Source organism: Piliocolobus tephrosceles, unplaced genomic scaffold (assembly GCF_002776525.5).
Source record: "Piliocolobus tephrosceles isolate RC106 unplaced genomic scaffold, ASM277652v3 unscaffolded_31602, whole genome shotgun sequence".
Lineage (NCBI taxonomy): Eukaryota > Metazoa > Chordata > Mammalia > Primates > Cercopithecidae > Piliocolobus > Piliocolobus tephrosceles.
Window position 1 is genome coordinate 1 of NW_022314980.1, and position 20,557 is coordinate 20,557.

The 20,557-nt window shown below is 39.2% G+C and overlaps 1 pseudogene; it reads left to right on the forward strand.

Annotated features, from left to right (window-relative positions):
• The first annotated feature begins 73 nt into the window (after positions 1-73).
• LOC111534519 lies at positions 74-932 on the forward strand (annotated as a pseudogene).
• The last annotated feature ends 19,625 nt before the right edge of the window (positions 933-20,557 follow it).

Sequence of the window (20,557 nt, forward strand, 5' to 3'; positions counted from 1 at the left end):
AAATATTATTTAGCAACGAAAAGGAAGGAACTACTGAACCACAACAGAAGTTGTAGGAACTGATTCATTCGCCGTCCTCGCGCCCGTTTTCCTACACTTTCCTCTTCTCCCTGACCAGAGGAGCCCCTCTTTCCGCACGGTGCATTCTGGGGACCAAGGTCGAGCCTGCTGCTGCCATGTAGCCTGAGGGAAGCGAGAAGAGGCCGCGACGGGGGAGAAAACGTGGAGTCGCCACTGGAGAGGAGTCCACTCCCTAGCAGCAGCGGCTGCCAGAGAGGCCCGCCCACCCGGTCGCCCGTCCCCCTGCCCCGTTCACAATGCAGCCTGCTTCTGCAAAGTGGTACGATCGAAGGGACTATGTCTTCATTGAATTTTGTGTTGAAGACAGTAAGGATGTTAATGTAAATTTTGAAAAACTTATATTCAGTTGTCTCGGAGGAAGTGATAATTTTAAGCATTTAAATGAAATTGATCTTTTTCACTGTACTGATCCAAATGATTGCAAGCATAAAAGAACGGACAGATCAATTTTATGTTGTTTACGAAAAGGAGAATCTGGCTAGTCATGGCCAAGGTTAACAAAAGAAAGGGCAAAGCTTAATTGGCTTAGTGTCGACTTCAATAATTGGAAAGACTGGGAAGATGATTCAGATGAAGACATGTCTAATTTTGATCATTTCTCTGAGGATTCACAAAACAGTGATGATGAAAAAATGCCAGATCTGGAGTAAGGAGTATTGTCATCACTTGGATTTTGAGAAAGAAAAGTAACTTCTCTGCAAGATTTCATAATTGAGAGAATTCCTGAGTTGATAGCTCTAAAGGCAGATGCTGTACTTGCCTACTTTAACCCATTTTTCAACCTGTTTGTTTTTTAAAAGGCTTCACTAAGGGTTGATATGTACCATTGTATGGGGCAATTTTAAGTCAGCTAACATGCTATGGTAAAGAAGCCTGCTCGAAGATGCGAGGCCTTACTTCACCACAGTATCTCACAATAGCATCTATAAAGTATTGAAGGTTAACTGAGAAGGAAACTACCCATTACACTATGGTACAATGCCATGTGTCAAAAACAATCACCCTTTGGCTTACATTAATAAAAAATCACAAGCTTTAATAAAAGACACTTAAAAATAAAAATGGATTGAAAGTTTTTCTGATTACTAAAAGATAAATTACTTTTCTGTTCATTGAATATCAGCCTTATTAAGCTTGTCATATAAATTATTAAATCATGTCATACTGCATAAACAAATATTCATTTCAGAGTTTTAAAGAGAAATGTACATAAAAGAACAATGAATTTTAATAAATCAAGGGTACATAAGTCCTTTTTCATCCCACTAGGTAAGCTGCTTCAGATTTTCTCTAGTACCAGAGTGTACCCACTCAAACTCTTTGAACCACTTAGGGCAGAAGAATGCAAGTCCTGCCCAAGTGGACCCAGCAGCAAAGGTGAGGGACCCCAATTGCAGGAGTATGTGTTGCTTGGGCTCCTGGGGGCCACAGTTGGAGCTGGCATCCCTGGGGACCAAATACACAGCATGCAGCAGAAGAGACATCCTCAGAGCTGGGAAGGTCTGGATCGGGTGTATTCGTTTCTTAGGGCTACTGTAAGAAAGCACCACAAACCGGGTGGTTTAAAACAACAGAAACTTGTCTCACAGTTCTACAGACTCAAAGTTCAAAATTAAGGTGTCAGCAGAGCCATGCTCCCTTTAAAGTCTCTAGGGAATAATCTTGCCTTGCTTCTAAATCCTTTGGTTGCCAACCTTGGCATTCCTTGGCTTATGCAAGCCCTGCCTCTGTCTTCACATGGCCTTATTTCACCTGTGTCTCCTCTGTGTTTTCAAATTCCTTTCCTTGTAAGGACACCAGTCATAGGATTTAGGGCCCGTCGTAATCCAGTATGACCTCATTCGAGTGCAGTGGCACCATCTCTGCTCACCGCAGCCTCTGCCTCTCAGGTTCAAGCGATTCTCCTGCCTCAGCCTCCCGAGTAGCCAGGATTACAGGCTCGCACCATCACGCCAGGGTAATTTTTGAATTTTTAATAGAGATGTGGTTTCACCATGTTGGTCTGACTGGTCTCAAACTCCTGACCTCAAATGATCTGCCCACCTTGGCCTCCCAAAGTGATGGGAGTACAGGTATGAGCTGCAGCACCCAGTCTGACCTTATCTTAATTTGATTACATCTGCAAAGACCTCATCTCTAAATAAAGGCACATTCACAGGTACTGGGGTTAGGAGTTCAACTTTGTCTTTTGGGGCTGCACGCAGTGGCTCACGCCTATAATCCCAGCAGTTTGAGAAGCCAAGGCGAGTGGATCACCTGAGGTCAGGAGTTTCGAGACCAGCCTGGCCAATATGGTGAACCCGTTTCTACTAAAGATACAAAAAATTATCCAGGCATGGTGGCGGGCGCCTGTAATTTCAGCTACTCAGGAGGCTGAGGCAGAACAATTGCTTGAACCTGGGAGGCAGAGGCTGCAGTGAGCTGAGATCATGCTACTGCACTCCAGCCTGGGCGACAGAGTGAGATTCTCAAAAAAAAAAAAAAAAAAAGTTTTCTGGGAGAACAGAATTGATCCATAACACAAGCAAAGTGACTAAACCCAGGAAAAGCCAGCTGTAAAACCAAGACTACCCAGTAAATGAGAGCTGTCTAATGGTCTAATGCCCTTACGTCTCCTCCACCCTCTGGCCTTGGCCTTGGGAAGCAACAGTCAGCAAGAGAGAGGTGGTGGGGGTGGGCCAGGAACAGGACAGATGGTCACACCTGTCTTCCCCAAAAGAAGAACTGCACACTCTAATGGGAAAAAAAGAAGCCAAGAACTGCACATTGTAGTGGGGAAAAAAATGTTCTATCTTTAAATAAGCACTAAATTGTTAATATCTTGGACTAAGCATTCTAAAAAAAACTTCTTATTTTGGAAATGTTTAAGCACACAAAAAGAGAGGAAACAGAATACCGAGTTGCCTATGTACCCATTGCCCAGCTTCAACAATTATCAACTCATGGCCAATCATTTTGTTAAATCTACACCCTCACCCACTCCTCCCTCTCATAGGCTTCTTTTCACGTAAATCTCAGATATATAATCTGGAGATATTTAATTCAGTTATTTCAACATGTCTCTGAAACATAAAAACTGTTTTAAAAATAAAACAACAGACACTGAGGCCTACCCAAGGCCTTTGGTAGGGAGGAGGGAGAGGGGCAGAAAAAAATAGCTATTGAGTACTAGGCTTAGTACCTGGGTGATAAAACAGTCTGTATAACAGACGTCCATAATATGAGTTTACCTGTGTAACAAACCTGCACATGTACCCATGAACCTAAAATAAAAGTTTAAAAAATAAAAATTAAAAAACCCCACATTATTATAACCTCAAAATTAAAAACAATCCCTTAATATCAAATATCTACTGAATGTTCAAATATTCCTGTTTGATGTGTAAAACTTTTCATATGTTTTCTTTGTTCACCAGAAGATCCAAAAAGATCTCTTTACACATTGCAATTAGTAATTTAGTCACTTTTAACCTGTAGGTTCCTCTCTCCTCCTCATCTTTTATTCTTACAACTTTTTGTAAAGAAACAGTGTTGCTAGGTGTGGTGGCTCACACCTGTAATCCCAGCACTTTGGGAGGCTGCGGCGGGTGGATCATGAGGTCAGGAGATCGAGACCATGCTGGCTAACACGTTGAAACCCAGTCTCTACTAAAAATGCAAAAAATTAGCTGGGCGTGGTGGCAGGCGCCTGTAGTCCCAGCTACTCTGGAGGCTGAGGCAGAAGAATGGCCTGAACCCAGGAAGCAGAGCTTGCAGTGAGCCAAGATAGCGCCACTGCACTCCAGCCTGGGCGACAGAGCGAGACTCCGTCTCACAAAAAAAAAAGAAAAAAAAAAAAGGAAAAAAAAGAAACTGAGTGTTTGTCCTATAGCGTGTTCCAGTGTGGCTACTGCTTATTGCACTCCATGCTGTTCTCTGTTCTCTCCTTTCCCCTGTATTTTCTATAAATTGGATGTTAAATCTAGAGCAGTGATTCTCAAAGGCAGCCCACTACAGTTGTCTGGGGAGCTCTTAAAAACCCTGAAGCTGGCCAGACACAGTGGCTCCCACCTGTAATCCCAGCACTTCAGGAGGCTGAGGCTGACGGATCACCTGAGGTCAGGAGTTCGAGACCAGCCTGGCCAACATGATGAAACCCTGACTCTACTAAAAACACAAAAATTAGCCACGTGTATTGGTGGGTGCCTGTAGTCCCAGCTACTCAGGAGGCTGAGTCAGGAGAATCATTTGAACTCGGGAGGCAAAGGTTACAGTGAGCTGAGATCATGCCTCCGTACTCTAGCCTGGGCAACAGAGTGAGACTGGGTCTCAAAAAAATTAAATAAATACATACATACCTACATACATACATTAAAAATCCCTGAAGCCCAGGCAAATCCAAGAGCAATTATATCAGAGACTCTAGGGGGAAACTGAGACAGGAATTGTTTAAACTACCTCAGATCATCCCAGTATGCAACCAACATTGAAAACCACTGATTGTTTTGAGCATATTTAGGCTCAGATTTTTCCCCTCTGGCATAGGACGGTTTGTTGTGTACCTTACACTGGATATTCAAAATTTCCAGATGGACCCTCTGTCTTACAAGGAAGAAAATGTGGAAGTGTCCATCACCTATGACTGACCAGAGAGCCTATTGTTCATCTAGTGGCAAGAGATGATTACCTCCCACTCGACAAGTTCTGAAGAGATGATGGGAAGAAAAATAAAGCGTGTTTAATCATGCTGCAAATTGTCCTTGATCAATGAGCCAGTAACACATAAGTGGATAGAAAAATATGTAGAAGGGTCCGCACAAAATTAATATCATGACTACCTCTGGGAAGTGACTGCGTTTGGTGTGGCAGCGGTCGTGTGTGTGTGTGTGTCCATGAGGGGTTTTAGCTTTACCTCTGGCTTGTAAGCTTTAGATTGAGAATACAATCATGTATTAATTGTATAAGTCAGTGAAAAGAAAGAACAAATGATGGCTTTTTAACAAAATTTCGTATTTTTTATTTAAAAACTATTTAAAAAGTACTCATTACAGAAAATTTGAAAAATGGGAGAAGAAAAAAAAGTCATCGCCTATAAATTCCCCACTCAAAGATAACCATTGTCGTGGAATTGAAGTTTACTATGTTAAGCGAAATAAGCCAAGCACAGAAAGAAAAACTGTGTGTTCTCATTTTTTGTGGGAGCTAAAAATTAAAACAATTGAACTCACAGAGACAGAGAGTAGAATGGTGGTTACCACAGGCTGGGAAGGGTAGTTGGGGATTGGGGGGAAGTGGGCATGGTTAATGGGTACAAAAAATAGTGCCAGCTGCGGTGGCTCACACCTGTAATCCCAGCACTTTGGGAGGCCGAGGCAGGAGGACCACTTGAAGCCAGGAGTTCGAGACCTGCCTGACCAACGTGGTGAAACCCGTCTCTACTAAAAATACAAAAATTAGCCGGGAATGCTGGCATGTGCCTATAATCCCAGCTACTTGGGACACTAAGGCAGGAGAATCATCTGAGCCCAGGAAGCGGAGGTTGCAGTGAGCCGGGATCACACCACTGCACTCCAGCGTAGGTGACAGAGTGAGGCTATCTCAAAAAAAAAGTAATAATGAATAAGACCTAATATTTGATAGCACAACAGGGTGGCTATAGTAAAAAATAATTTAATTGTACATTTTAAAATAAAAGGGTATAACTGAACTGTTTGTAAGACAAAGGATAAACACTTTAGGTGATGGATATCCTATTTACCTTGATGTGATTATTACACATTGCATGCCTGTATGAAAATATCTCATGTAACCCATAAATATATTTACCTGTTATGTATCCACAAAAAATAAAAAGAAAAACTTAAAGCTGAAAATAAAACAAAAAAGCCAAAGATAACCATTGTTAGTATTTGATCTATTTATCTCCAGAGTTAACGTTATGTATTTTTAAACTTAACTTATGGACAAAACTCCTTCCCTTGATTTTTTAACCTTCCTCTCTCTGGCCTAGTCGCAGCCACTAGATATCCATATATTAATATTTGTCCTCTGTCCAGGGCCAGGCACAGTGGCTCACGCCTGTAACCCCAGCACTTTGGGAGGCCAAGGTGGGCAGATCACCTGAGGTCAGGAGCTCAAGACCAGCCCGGCCAACATGGTGAAACCCCATCTCTACTAAAAATACAAAAACTCAGCTGGGTGTGGTGGCAGCCGCCTGTAATCCCAGCTACTCGGGAGGCTGAGGCAGGAGAATGGCTTGAACCCGGGAGGCGGAGGTTACAGGGAGACGAGATCACGCCATTGTACTACAGCCTGAGTAACAAGAGCGAAACTGTTTTAAAATAAAATAAAATAAAATAAAATAAAACTTTGATAATATTCCATACCTATTTTATTACTATTTTATAATAATCGACATTTATTGCTATGTTATAATAATCGACGTTTATCATTTATCGGTTGTAATTCTCACGAAAGCATGATGATGTGAGTTCTTTTATCATTCCCATTTTATAGATCAGGAAATAGGTTTGGAAAAGATAAATACCTTGCCCAAAAATGTAGCATGTCCAATCTTCTTTCCCCAGTTAGACGCTGGGATGAAGCGGGCCAAGGGAGTGTCTTCTCCCTGAAGTTGCAAGTATTCCAGAACCAAGAGCCCTGCAGAGTCCTGAGTTAAAGAGAGAGCCAACAGTGATGTTCCAGAGAAGGGCAAGAGCTCAGAAGCTGATCCCGGAATCCACACAACAGACCCTGAGAATCTGTCAACTACGGAGGTGAAAGCAGGGATGATGCATGGAAGGGAGGGAAGTTTCCAGGCTAACACCTGGGGTAGTGGTGTCACTCCTGTCTGTGTTTAGCATGCCCAGAGGGGCCAGGTGTGGGTGGGCCGTCCAGAGCTGGAACCAACCCATTTCAATGCACTGCTTAGTACAGAATGCCAAGTAAAGGCTTTCCTTCTTTCTTTGAAACAGTGCTGCCAAGTAATTGTCATAGAACATTTATGGGTCTGTCCTTCCACCCCTCCCTTCCTGCTTTCCCCTGGAATAGCAAGCAGAGCAGGTTGTAAAGGTCAGAACCTTTTCCTGGGTGCTCTGGAGTAAATAAAGCCATTTCCTCCTGCCTACAATGATGAGCTATTCCTGGTGGGGTAATCTTGACCTCTGACCTATGGATTTGTGCACCTAGAAAGGATTTACTTTATTTAGTTAAGAGTTTGGAAGAAATGCTTTCTGTGTACTGCATAAGTATCCAATGTCTGTTTCTTAATTATGTTTGCTTTACAGTTACCATGGAAAGAATAAAACCAAATGAAAAAATGTAGCAACATGGCTGTCAACAAAACAGAAAAGAAATCTTAAAGATATTTTAAGAGGCAAATATGCTACTTAATTATTTTTTGTTATAGACAGCAGCTAGTAGGCTAAGAACCTTTTAGGATGTTTTCCTTGGTATGGCCAGGCAGAAGAGCTATTTTGAACAAGTGGCAGCAGAGGGCTAAATGCAAATTTTCACTTTAAAAAGATAAAGATAAATATTAAAAAAAAAAAAAGAAAAGATAAATATTAAAAACCAGTTTGCCCTTCAATCTCACACTAATCACCAATTCTCAGAAACTGCTTTTTATATTCTTCAATGTGGACTACAGCAACTTCAACTGGTAGGTTAGTTGTGATCAAATCACTTTAAGGACACCAGGAGAGTTCTTTTACTCAATGCAAATGACTTTTTAAAATGGCCCAATTTTAACAGGGATGAATATTTTTAAGAAGCAAAAATTACTTTAAAACAAGGTAGCTAATTAAAAGTCAAGCGTCATTCCATATTGAATGTGCAAAGCGTTACTAAAAAGATGGGAAAAATTAAACATGACATTCTTATTTTTAATTTATGCTGGTGTGTATGCTGATAGTACAGAACATTAGAAGAGATAAATTACCACGTATTCCACTTTACTAAGTCTCCACTCAAAGTTCCTACGTTTACAAATGTAAGAGTAAAAGAGGCACAAAAATGTAGGGGATGCTGTTTTCCCTGTTCATCTGAGCTCAGCTGCGAATTCTTCTAATATCGGATGCATAATGCGATGAAATGGGAATGCTTATCTTCTATACTTCTATTTATTTTCATAAATCGGGGAGGGGAGGTGGTCTTGATTCATTTACTATTAGCGTTTTGCAATAAAGTAGATCAGCATAAAACATAACTGAAGAAGTAGAATTCACTTTTCCTAGGACAACGCACCCTTCCTCCTGTTTCTATAGTAAAGCACATCATTTTGCTATTAAAAATGTCCATTTTCCACAACTGACTTTTCCTTAACTCTAGTCAACACTGCTCTTCAAAAGAACCTAGCCAATTACTGTACCTTGTAGGCAGAGTTGCAAAATTTTTACTTCCTTAGGAAACTTTTCCATTTTTTAAATGCTTTCCAAATTAAGCAGGACTGACATTAACTGTGATCTTAAGTAGCGGTTTAGTGGGGTTTAAAAACAAACTTTTCATTAACGCTTTCCTTCAATTAAAGTGACACAGTAAGTGGGACTGACACAGATTTAAGGATTACAGCTTTATATTAAAAGTCGGTCCAAAGATGGTAACTCAGCGTTCATTTGAGACCCTTCGACTTCTGGCCTTTAAAACCTGTTCCCCACTGAGTCCCCAGATAGAACTACATTTAGCAACGGGTCTCCTCCTGACTTCCTGATACTAAAAGCCACAATCACAAGGGCTGTTTCATCGGTTTGTTGTAAAACATTTGCTCCAGTCATCTCTCTGGAAAACAGACTTTCTCTACCAGGGAGCCGCTGAGGTGAGGGTGCTCACGATGTTTAAAAACAAAACCAGGCGTCTACGCGGTAGCTGCACCGCAGGAGTTAAGTGCCGGGGGTTTCTTCCCAGGACGGAGACCGGCGGGGGCTGGGCCGGGAAGCAGCCCCCGGCGCCCCGGGCGAAGGAGAAAAGAAGAAGGGTAAAAATAGCCGGGGGCCACGACCCACGTGCAGCCGCGGGAGGACCGAGCGCGGGTGCGCGGAGAGGGGTCGGTACCTCCAAACATATGCGGCGAGAGGTGAGCTGGTGAGGAGCCAATCACTGGGCGCGGCCCCCCGGTCTTCAGGGCTGCTGTGCACCCAGTCCTGCCAGCCGGTAGAGGCCGCTGCTGCTGTTCGTGATGCTGAAGGAGGACTGCGCCGCACTGGCCTCCGACGCCACGCTCCCCATGGCCCCGCCGCGGCGGCGCCGTCTGCAGCGTTGGGCTGGTGCGCATTGGGCACCTGAGCCGGTAACCTCCGCGCGGCGGCGATTAGAGGGCCGCCGCCCCATTGGCCCCTCCGCTGCTACTGGAAGGTAGATCGGAGCCCAAGTACGCGCGCGGGCGACCGTTACCTGCTGCCGGGCCGCTGTGTTTGGCGCTCCTGTCTGCCCTGGCCCGGGCGGGGCCCGCGCGCTGCTCACTTAGAGCCGAGAGGGCTGGAGCGACCGCGGGAGCTAGAGAGCAGGGCCCAGGCGCCGCCGCCGGTCCAGAGAGGCCCCCGCGCCTACAGGGCCGCCACCCGGCTCCCTCTTCTTGGGGCGGTGGGCGAGGCCCGCAGCTTGACGCGGGCGGGGGAGACGAGGAGACGCGGAGATGAAGGGGTCCCGGCTGCGCGCACCCCTTGGTGGCTCCAGCAGGAAGGGGCGGCTCAGTTGGCGGTGCCGCTGCCGCTGTTTTTGGTTCTGGTGCCACTATGGGTCGCTGGTGTTCTCCGCTGCCGCGCTCAGCGCCCCGAGCCTCTCTAAAACTTTTATTTTTATGTTTTATTTATTATTATTACTACTTGCAAAACTGCCTTTTCTTTCTCAGACATGAGATTTTTAGCATTTTGCCTGAATGACACTCTAACTGAAATTTTATATTCTTGCAATTTTGTTTTTGGCTTAGGTCGCAAACATAGCTTCCTTAAAAACATAAAAAGTTAGTAAAGCTTCATAAATAATAGAAGTCCAGAAGTCTAACAAAAATAAGATTAATAAAACTGGTATTTACAATTAAATCTCTGTTGTTATGTTACTCCATTGATAAAACAATAGAAATCATAGACTTATTTTTCATTGTTCCAAGCAGCAGATGGAGAAAAAGTTAAATTCTGCCAGATAGAGTTTATAGTGTTGAATTTTAATATTTAGAATCTAGCAGTGACTTGAAAGTCTATTATCATTTGGCCAAGAGTCATTCATCTTTATGCAAATAAATTTGCATTAGAAATGGCTATATACCTACAAAGTATGCGTTATGCCAATATATGTAATAACCATAAAATGTATTTTTTTCACTTTTTTTCAGATTTCAGTTATCAGTTTCATTTTGATGTTTGGAAATTTAATGTACTTATCTTCTTATTCTTCATCTTTGTTAATGACGTGGGTAAGTGTTTAGTTCATAAAGTTGGGTTTTTTTAACCTACCAAATAGCATGTTTTCCTGTCTACAACAGGTATAACAATAAATAGGCGCTTTCCTGAGTATCATTCAACATGACACAGTTCTTCCCAAGCAAACCTGTCTTATCCTTGAAAAATATTACAGTATGAAGTTTTTCTTTTTAAGACAGTGCCCAAGTAAATATTGGAAAATTATTATAAAGTAATAAGACTTACTTTAAACATATCCCATTTTATGATAAAAATGACTTCTTTCTCCTAAGTCACTTGAGGAGGTTAAGTACTCATTGCAGTGACACTGCCACTGCCCAAAACATTTTTGGAACTCCTCTGAGTTTCCTTCACAGATACGGCACATTCTTTAGAATGTCTTCACTGATGGCAAATCTTTGCCTTTCAAGAGTGGATTGGATTTTTGGAAATGACCAAAATTTTGTCAATATTTTGTGTAATTGGGCTGGGAAATACAGATCTTGCTCAAACGATGATGTGACAGTAAAGTCGTAAGACCAATTATTTTGCACCTATAACTAAATTATTTCTGAAGGCAGTTTAGAAAGTGTAGTTCCAAACTACTTTGAGCAATGGCAAGACAATTAGAATAAGTATATAGTCTTCTCACAGGAACTACATGGAATGACACTCATTTGGATATGTGTTTGGAAGGGTGGTTTAGTGAATCAGTTCTATTACATTGTAGTCATATTTCTGATGTCTATAAGCCAGAACCTAGAATATTCTCCTCTACCTCCCATCGCCATACTGATCAGAAATGATACCAACTTTCTGATATCTATAAGCCAGAACCTAGAATATTCTCCTCTACCTCCCATGTCCACACTGATCAGAAATGGTACCAACTACAGTAATGCCAAAATACAGCACTTTTCCATGTATGGTGCAGTGATTTAATCTTTTGGGATTGCCCTTATGTTTTAACATTTTTGCTTTCCATATCCTTTTTCCTTCATAGTAATTAATCCCTCCTCTTTCTCTTCCCCCAGAAAATGCTCTTTCTTTCCAACATTTTGCCAAACTATTTCACCATTACAGAGTAGAGGACTCCTAATAGTGTGCTCATCTACCTCTTTTAATGTAAACTTTCTTATTTTGAAATATAGTACAGATTAAAACTCCTTAAAGCAAATGTTTCGTGTGCTAACTTAGTGCTGGCTGATACTGATGAGTACAATCTCCCCTCAGTGTCTGCAAGGATTGATTCCAGGACACCCCCAACCCCTGTGGATACTAAAATCTGCAGATGTTGAAGTTTCTTATGTAAAATGGTATGTTATTTGCTTATAATCTATGCACGTCTTCCTATACACTTTAAATCATCTCTGGATTACTTATAACATCTAATGCAATGTAAATACTATGCAAATAGTTGTATACTGTATTTTCATTTGTACTTTTTAAACTGTTATATTATTATTATTATTTCAAATATTTTCTATCTGCTGTTGGTTGAATCTGCAGCAATTGGAACCCATGGATGTGGAGGGCTGACTGTGTTATGTATTATGTGGCAACATTCTTAAACTACCATTATATCAAAATTATAATTTTCTAAATGAGTGTAGAAGCCCTTCATGTGACCTGTCCCAAAGCACTCGCTTGTACTATCCTAAAACAATAATGACTGTCTTGATTGCTATGATAGTAACTTTCCAGCATTCCTTTATAGTTTCATTACTTAAGTTTCTCTTTTTAGCTACAAGTTTCCTGTGTATCTGCCTAGTTTTATCCTCATGAAATGTATTTGTTGAAGAACCGGAGTCATAGAACATGTGGAGGATTTCATGGTCCAGATTTTGCTTTTTGAGTTCTTGTGGTGTAGCTAAGCATGTTCCTTTGTCTCATAGTATAGCTTAATATATTAGAAACTGGATCTGAAACTTGGATTGCTTCAGGCTTGATCACTTTGGCAAGTCTATAGTATTGTTCTTCCATCAAAAGGCACATAATGTCTTTCTTTATGGTACTAGCCCTCAGTGCCTTATGATGGATTTGTTAATTCAATAGGGATTGCAAAGTGGTCACATTCTAATCCGTCATCTAAAGTTCATTTAGGAAAAGTTAAGTAAGTGTTGATTTACCTCTTTATTTGCAAGTTTTAAAAATAATGAATTGCCGGGCGCGGTGGCTCAAGCCTGTAATCCCAGCACTTTGGGAGGCCGAGACGGGCGGATCACGAGGTCAGGAGATCGAGACCATCCTGGCTAACACGGCAAAACCCCATCTCTACTAAAAAAAACTACAAAAAACTAGCCGGGCGACGTGGCGGCGCCTGTAGTCCCAGTTACTCGGGAGGCTGAGGCAGGAGAATGGCGTGAACCCGGGAGGCGGAGCTTGCAGTGAGCTGAGATCCGGCCACAGCACTCCAGCCTGGGTGACAGAGTGAGACTCCATCTCAAAAATAAAAATAAAAATAAAAATAAAAAAAATAATGAATTGATTCCCTGTCATCTTCCAAATGTGGGCTCTTTGGGCTGTGTATGTGTATGTTTAAGTTTCATTAGGAACATAGGAATTTAAACATTTTTTATGTATTTCAAGTTAATTGAAATTATTATCTTTACTCATTATCAGATTGTTTCTTTGTTGACCAGGGGAGCCTCTTTAGGGTTCTCCTGAGTTCTCTGACGTGACCCTGGTGGTCTGATAGCATACTTGTGTCATGTATGACAAGTTTTTCCAGGTCTCTCTTGTGGACTGCTGTCCAAAACCTGGAGGAAGCCATTCCTGCAAGACACCCTCCTTGCATTTATTGGGGAAATGGTGTTTTAAGACCGCAGTCTGGGACCCAAAGATGCTCATTGCTATTGAGTAGGTCATTGTTTCTAGGCCTTACTAGTGGGCAGAGCTAGGAAATATTATAGGTGCAGGCTCTCTCTCTTTCTTTAAAAATCTACCATGAAAATTTGTGTGTGTGTGCCTGCATTTATGGTAAACTAGCTCACAAGTTCTGAATTTCCAAATCAAATTCAAGAATATGGGGTTTTTACTTAACTCCTTCTATCCTGTATTTGTATTTTTGTTTCTCTTGGGTCTCAAGAAGCCCATGGATGATAGAATATCATATATTCATTTGCCTTCTCCCAAAGTGTATGCATGAGAATTGCTGTACTGCACCATGCATATGATTATGAGAAATAAAGAATTTTTTGCATATCCTCCTTTCATTCTCTTAACCCATTTTTTTACTAATTCTGTATCTATATTGTCAGAACATAGAATATTGCATACTGTACTTTCTGCCTTATAAAAACCTTATTTCATGTTTTTATGTGAACAAATACACATTTATTTATCAGCAGTCTTTATGTCGTTATCTCCTAGTTTTCTTGGTTATTTTAGTCTTGTTCTACAAGAGAGTTCATTCCATTCTGATGTGTTTGTCACAGTTTGTTTTGTCACCTTTTACTTGAAAGTGAAGTTGGCTCTGTGTAAAATTCTTGTCTCTTTTGTTTTTGTTTTTACTTTTTCTTTCTTTTCTTTTTCATTTCTTTTTTCTTTCTTTCTTTTTTTTTTTTTTTTTTTTTGAGACAGAATTTCACTCTTGTTGCCCAGTCTGGAGTGCAGTGATGCCATCTTGTCTCGCTGCAACCTCCAACTCCTGTGTTCAAACGAGTCTCTTGCCTCAGCCTCCCGAGTGTCTGGGATTACAGGCGCCCACCACCACTCTCAGCTAATTTTTGTATTTTTAGTAGAGACAGGGTTTCACCATGTTGGCCAGGCTGGTCTCGAACTCCTGACCTCAGATGATCTGCCCTCCTCTGCCTCCCAAAGGGCTGGGATTATAGGTGTGAGCCACCACACCTGACCGTCTCTTTTATCTTTTGCGTTGAGTACTTGTTTTACTTCTGTCCAAAAGGGTTGCTGTTAAAAGTGTTTTAAGTTTTGATACGTTATAAACGTATCACTTTCTTTTGAATACTTTTTATCTTATTTCTTTTTTTATTTCTAAAAGTTTCTTCTCTTCACCTTTTATACCTCTTAAGGCATTATTATTATGTTCATTTCTTCATATTCCTTCTGCTTGAATTTTTATGTCTGAAATTATTGTTTTATTTCAAATTCTTTGATTTTTGTCAGCTCATTTCTCAGTTTTTCTAATTTTGATTTGTGTCATTCTTTCACATATTTTAGTATTTTTAAATGTCTCATTTTAAATGGCTCATTTTGAAATATAAATTTTGTTTAATTATTCAGTCTTTCATCCTTAAGTAATGGTGTTAGCTACAGGATTTTTCAGAGAAGCCCTTTATCAGGTTGAAGCAGTTCCCTTCTGTTCAGTTTGCTGAGTTTTTTCAAAAATGAATTTTGAAGATATGATATAATCATATAGTTTCTCTTTTCTGTTTTGTTAATGTGCTACATTGTATAGGTTGATTTTCAAATGTTATAACTTCTTTGCATTCCTTGAATAGACCTTACTTTGGTCATGCTGTATTATTTTTTGTTGGATATAGCTTTCTAAAATTGTGTTTATAATTTTTGCACCTAAGTTCATGACAATAATTGGTTCATAGTTTTCTTATGATATCTTTGTCTTTTTTGGTTTCATGGCAGTGCTGGCCTCATAAAATGCATTATGAAGTGTTCTCTCTTCTCCAGTTTTCTGAAGAATTTGTGTAAAATCATGATTTCTTCCCTAAATATTTGGTAGAATTTACCAGTGAAACCATCTAGAACTTTCTTTGTAGGAATGTTTTTTAACTACAAGTTCCATTTCATTAATAAGATGTAAGGCTATTCGTGTTATCCATTTCCTCTTGAGTGAATTTTGGCTGTATCTTTCAAGGAATTTTTAAATTTTATTTATGATGTCAAATTTATGTACAAAGCCATAGTATTTTCTTTCTTTTATCTGTAGTATCTGTAGTGATAGTTCCTCTTTCATTCCTGGTATTAGATGTTTGTGTTCTATTTTTTTTTTTTTCTCTGATCAGTCTGGTTAGAGGTATATCAATTTTATTAATTTTCTCAAGGAACTAGCTTTTGGTTTCATTGATTTGCTCTACCGTTTTTGTTTTCTGCTTCATTGATTTCTACTCAATCTTTATTACCTCATTTCTTCTGCTTACTTTGGGTTTTGCTCTCCTTTTTTTCTAGGTTTTTTTTTTTTTTAAGGTGTAAAGCAAGGTCATTGACTTGAGACCTTTCTTGTGTGTTTTTTTTTTTTTTTTTTTTAAACACAGGTGTTTAGTGCTATAAACTTTTCTCCAAGCACTGCTTTATCAGCATCCCACATATTTTGATAAAGTGCATTTTTAAATTTGTTTCATGTTATTGTCATACATTTTACTGAAATATATGATATAGGAATCTCAATACATTTTTGTTTTTATTTAAACAGTAAATTACCTTTTAAAAGTATTTGAAATTTTTAAAATGTTATATATTTACCCTGTAGTACCATTTTCGCTGCCTTTTACTTGTGTACAGCCAGATTGACCTACTGTATTCCTGCTGTCTAAAAGACCTCCTTTAACATTTCTTTTAGCGCAAATCACCTGGTCATGAAATCTTTATTTTGCCTTCATTTTTGAAAGATATGTTTCCTGGGTGTAAAATTGCAGGTTAACAGCAATTTTCTTTAAGAATTTAAAAGATGCTGTTTGACTTGTCTTGTTTGCATTTTTTTCTTATGAAATCTGTTGACACCCCTATGCTTTTGTTTGTAAATAATATGTTACTTCTCTAACTGTTCCCAGCTAGAGATAAGATTTTCTCTTTACCACTGATTTTGAGCCATTTGTTTATATAATGTGCCTTACTATAGCTTTCTTTATGTTTCTTGTATTTAGGATTCATTGAAATTCTTAGATCTTTAGGTTTATAATTTTTATCAAATTTGGAAAACTTTTGGCCATTGTTTCTTCAAATATTTTTCTGCCTCCCCACCTCACTTTTCATTTAGGGACTCTCATTACATGCATATTGGGCTGCTTGAAATTGTTCAGTGGTTCATGAAGCCTATGTTTATTTTTGTTCTTTATTTAATTTTGGAGAGTTACTATTGCTGTGTCTTCAAGTTACTATTATTGGTTGTTTTTCTGCAGTATCTAACCTGTTGTTAATCACATCCAGTGTATTTCTCATTTAAGTCATTGTAGTTTTCATATCTAAAAGTTCATTTTGGATCTTTGAAGTATTTTGTGTCTCTAGTTAACATGTTCTGTCTCTGTTACCACTTCTTCACCATGAGTAATACAGTTATAGTAACTGCCTCAGTGCCTCCACCTGCTAATTCTGTCATCTGTGTCAGTTTCAATTAATTGTTTCTTCTCCTCATATCGGGGTTGTGTTTTCTTGAGTGTTTGCATGCTCGGCAATGTTTACTTGGATACCAGGCTTTGTGCATTTTACCTTGTTAGCTGCTGGATATTTTCTTATTCCTATAAACATTCTTGAGCTTTTTTCTGTGATGCAGTTAACTTACTTGAACATAGGCTGATCTTTTCGGGCCTTGCATTTAAGATTTGTTAGCTGGAATTAAAGTACTGGTTAGTTTATGGCTAATATTGCTGCACTCTGAAGCAAACTCTTCTATGTAGACTCCCTGATGTGCCCTTTGGCTGCATTATTTTATATTCCCACCAACAGTGCATAAGCATTCCAATTTTTCTACATTTTTGCCAAGACTTGTTACTTCTGGTTTTGTTTTGGTTTGTTTTGTTTTATAATGGCCATCCTAATAGGTTTGAGGTGGTATCTCATTGTGGTTTTCATTTACATTTCCCTGATGATAAGTGATGTTGAACATCATTTTAAATACCTGTTGGACATCTGTATTTATTCTTTGGGGAAATATTTATTTAAGTCATTTGCTCATTTTCAATAGAAATATTTGGGTTTTTTCCTATATTCATCAGAAATACTGGCCTATAGTTTTCTTGTAGTATCTTTTTCTGGATTTGGTATCAGAGTAATACTGGCCTCATAAAATGTGTATAGAAGTGTTCTCTTCAGTTTTTTGGAAGAGCTTGAGAAGGATTGGGGTGAATTCTTATTTAAATGTTTCATAGAATTCTCCAGTGAAGCCATCTGGTTCGAGGTTTTCCTTTGTTGAAAAAATTTTTGTTACTGATTTACTCTCCTTATTAGTTACAGGTCTGTTGAGTTTTTTTGTGTTTTCATAATTTACTCTTGGTAGGTTGTATGTTTCTAGAAATTTATTTCTTATAAGTTATCAATTTGTTGGCACATAATTGTTCATAGTTGTCTCTATAATCTATTTTGCTTGGTATTTTGGTTTTTTAGGGTGAGAAAGTAAATGTGATTCCTTCCTGTTATACAAACTTGTACAGAAGCAGAAGTTTCATTCTGATTGATTTTAGTTACTTTGGGTGAAACATTACCATGTTTCAATGAGGAAGAAATATATATATAAAATTATACTCAGAAAATATTCCCCATTATTCCTTCCAGCCCATTCTCTCCACCTTACTTTTCACCCTGTTACTGCCTATTCCCTGTAGGTAAGAAATCTCATTAGTTTTCTGGTTGAGCCATTTAGTTGGGCTTTTTTGAGTACTAGTAATTATTACATGTATATTTTTTACATCTCCTCTTCTTATATTAAAGATAATCTTTTGTACTTTTTTTTTCATTTAACAACCTATCCTGGATATCAGTTCATAGAGATTTTCCTCATTCTTTCTGGTGGTTTCCTAGTGTTCTACTGTGGATTTACTGTAGTTCAGTCACTCTCCTATGTCTGGCATTTAGGTTGTTTCCTAAATTTTGCATTTACAAACAATGTTACAATGAATAATCTGATACATTTATATTTTCCTATTGGAAGTTTAGTAATCCTGGCTTACTTTGGGAATTTCTACACCAACTAAATGATACAAAATTTGAATCCAAATCTAAATAATATGCAAATCCAAGAATTCAGTTTCTCATGAGAGCACTGTTTTCATCCCAAACCTGGGAATAAATAAATAACCTATCAACTTGTAGAGATGGTAGGTGAAGTATTCTTAGGCACTGTGTGTCTTAGTCAGTTTGGGCTGTTAAAACAAAAGTACCACAGACAGGATGGCTTAAACAACAGGAATTTATTTCTCATGGTTCTGGAGGCTGAGCAGTTCAAAATCGAGGTGCCAGCTGATTTGGTTCTTGGTGAAAGCCCTTTTGGTGGTTTGCAGACAGAAGCCTTTTTGCTGTGTCCTCACATGGTAGAGAGAGACATCAGCTGTCTCGTCTCTTGTAATATGGGCACCCTAATCCCATTTATGAGGGTTTCACCCTCATGACTCAGTTACTTCCCAGAGGCCCACCCTCCAAATACCATCACACGGGGGATTAAAGATTCAGTCTGTGAATTTGAGTTGGACACAAATTCTCAGTTCATAGCACTGCAGGTATAGTTTTTGAGGGCCCTAGCTTTATGTATTAGTCTCAATTCCAACTTCTTACCTTGCATAGACCCAAGGCCTCTTCTGCTGTCCTCCCCTTACAATACAAGCCTGTAGTTGTAACCTCAATCTACAGGCCTTTATAAAGACTGCCAGTCATGGTGGTTCTCTGCTAATTAATATTGTATTTTTTAAAATTCACTTTTTTTCTAGCATCGGAAGTTCCTTCTCTTTCACATGAGTATACATTTTTTAAACATGTTTAAATATTTTATTTGGCAGTTTGGAGAGGAAGGATTTTCATGTTAGTTTAGTTCATTAATGTTGCTGGATAACTCACATACAGACTTGCATGGATGCTGTCATATGCTCATATGCCATTTACCTTTGTAGAGGAATTATCCTGCAGAAAATGGCCAGGGTATCTAAGTGAGGAAATAACTTGATTCAAGAGGCAACTTTTTGACACACAAACCACTTAACTCTCACCTTAAGGAAAATTGTCATGTCCAAAATTTGAAAAATAAACAGTTAAGGAGGAAAATGGCTGGTGATAGCTGAAATGGAACAGGGTGGCTATGTAATTTTTGATATGTACCATTTATACAAATTATAAATGTTAATTGAATTGTTTCATTTTCCCTTATGTGCATTTTAGGCAATAATTCTAAAGAGAAATAAAATTTTAAAACTGGGAATATCTGAACTCAACTTTTGGGTAAGATTCAATGTTTTTAATGCAGTTTATTTAAATTCTACTTTTGATTTCTATAAATTGAACACAGTTAATATGCTTTAAAATGCTAATGATGTATAGTTAATAAATAACTACTGTCTTTAAAATAGCTACTATCTAAGGTAGATAGATACGTAAGGAAATAGTCCTTAGCAAAGACTAGAAATCATTTTCAAGAAGTCAGTGCGCGTATTTCACAACTCACTTCCAGGCCACTCTTCCTTTATGTTTCATCCTGCTGTATCCACACAGCCTTGCTTTTTAAAATTTTTTGTCTTGAGTTTCTCTCTTTAGCTTCAATTAACCTTCCTTTCAAAATAACTCAAGTTCGTAGTTTCTTTCCAACTTTCTCCTTTTCTTTCCTCTGCATCTATCAATCATGTATCTCTCTTTCCTTCTGCTTCCAGCTTTAGACTCTATTACTTTTGTCCTTTTAACATTTTCCTTACAGTCTCCCAGCCCCTTCTAATTTGAACTCAGCCACTACCTAATTTTTGTTTGGCTTCTTCCCAAATATGCAGATGGATGACTCATGTTACCTCCATGGTTTCCTAGTAAAATAAGTTATTAGGCAGGTAGTGCAACTCCTAAATTCTCTTAATATGAGACAGACGACATTCTTTTTTGCTGGTCTGTGATGTACTTCCATTAAAAAATAAACCCTGGGCCACACACAGTGGCTCACACCTGTAATCATAGCACTTTGGGAGGCCAACGCCGACAGAGAGCTTCAGCCCAGGATTTTGAGACCAGCCTGGGCAACATGGCAAAACCCCATCTCTACAAAAAATGCCACTAGTTGGTCATGGTGGCATGAGCCTGTGATCCCAACTACTCAGGAGGCTGAGGTGGGAGGATTGCTTGAGCCCAGGATGGTTACAGTGAGCCATGATCACCCCACTGCACTCCACGCTGGGTGACAGAAGAAATGACTGTTATGTTTACATGTTACATATTGAGAGGATAAG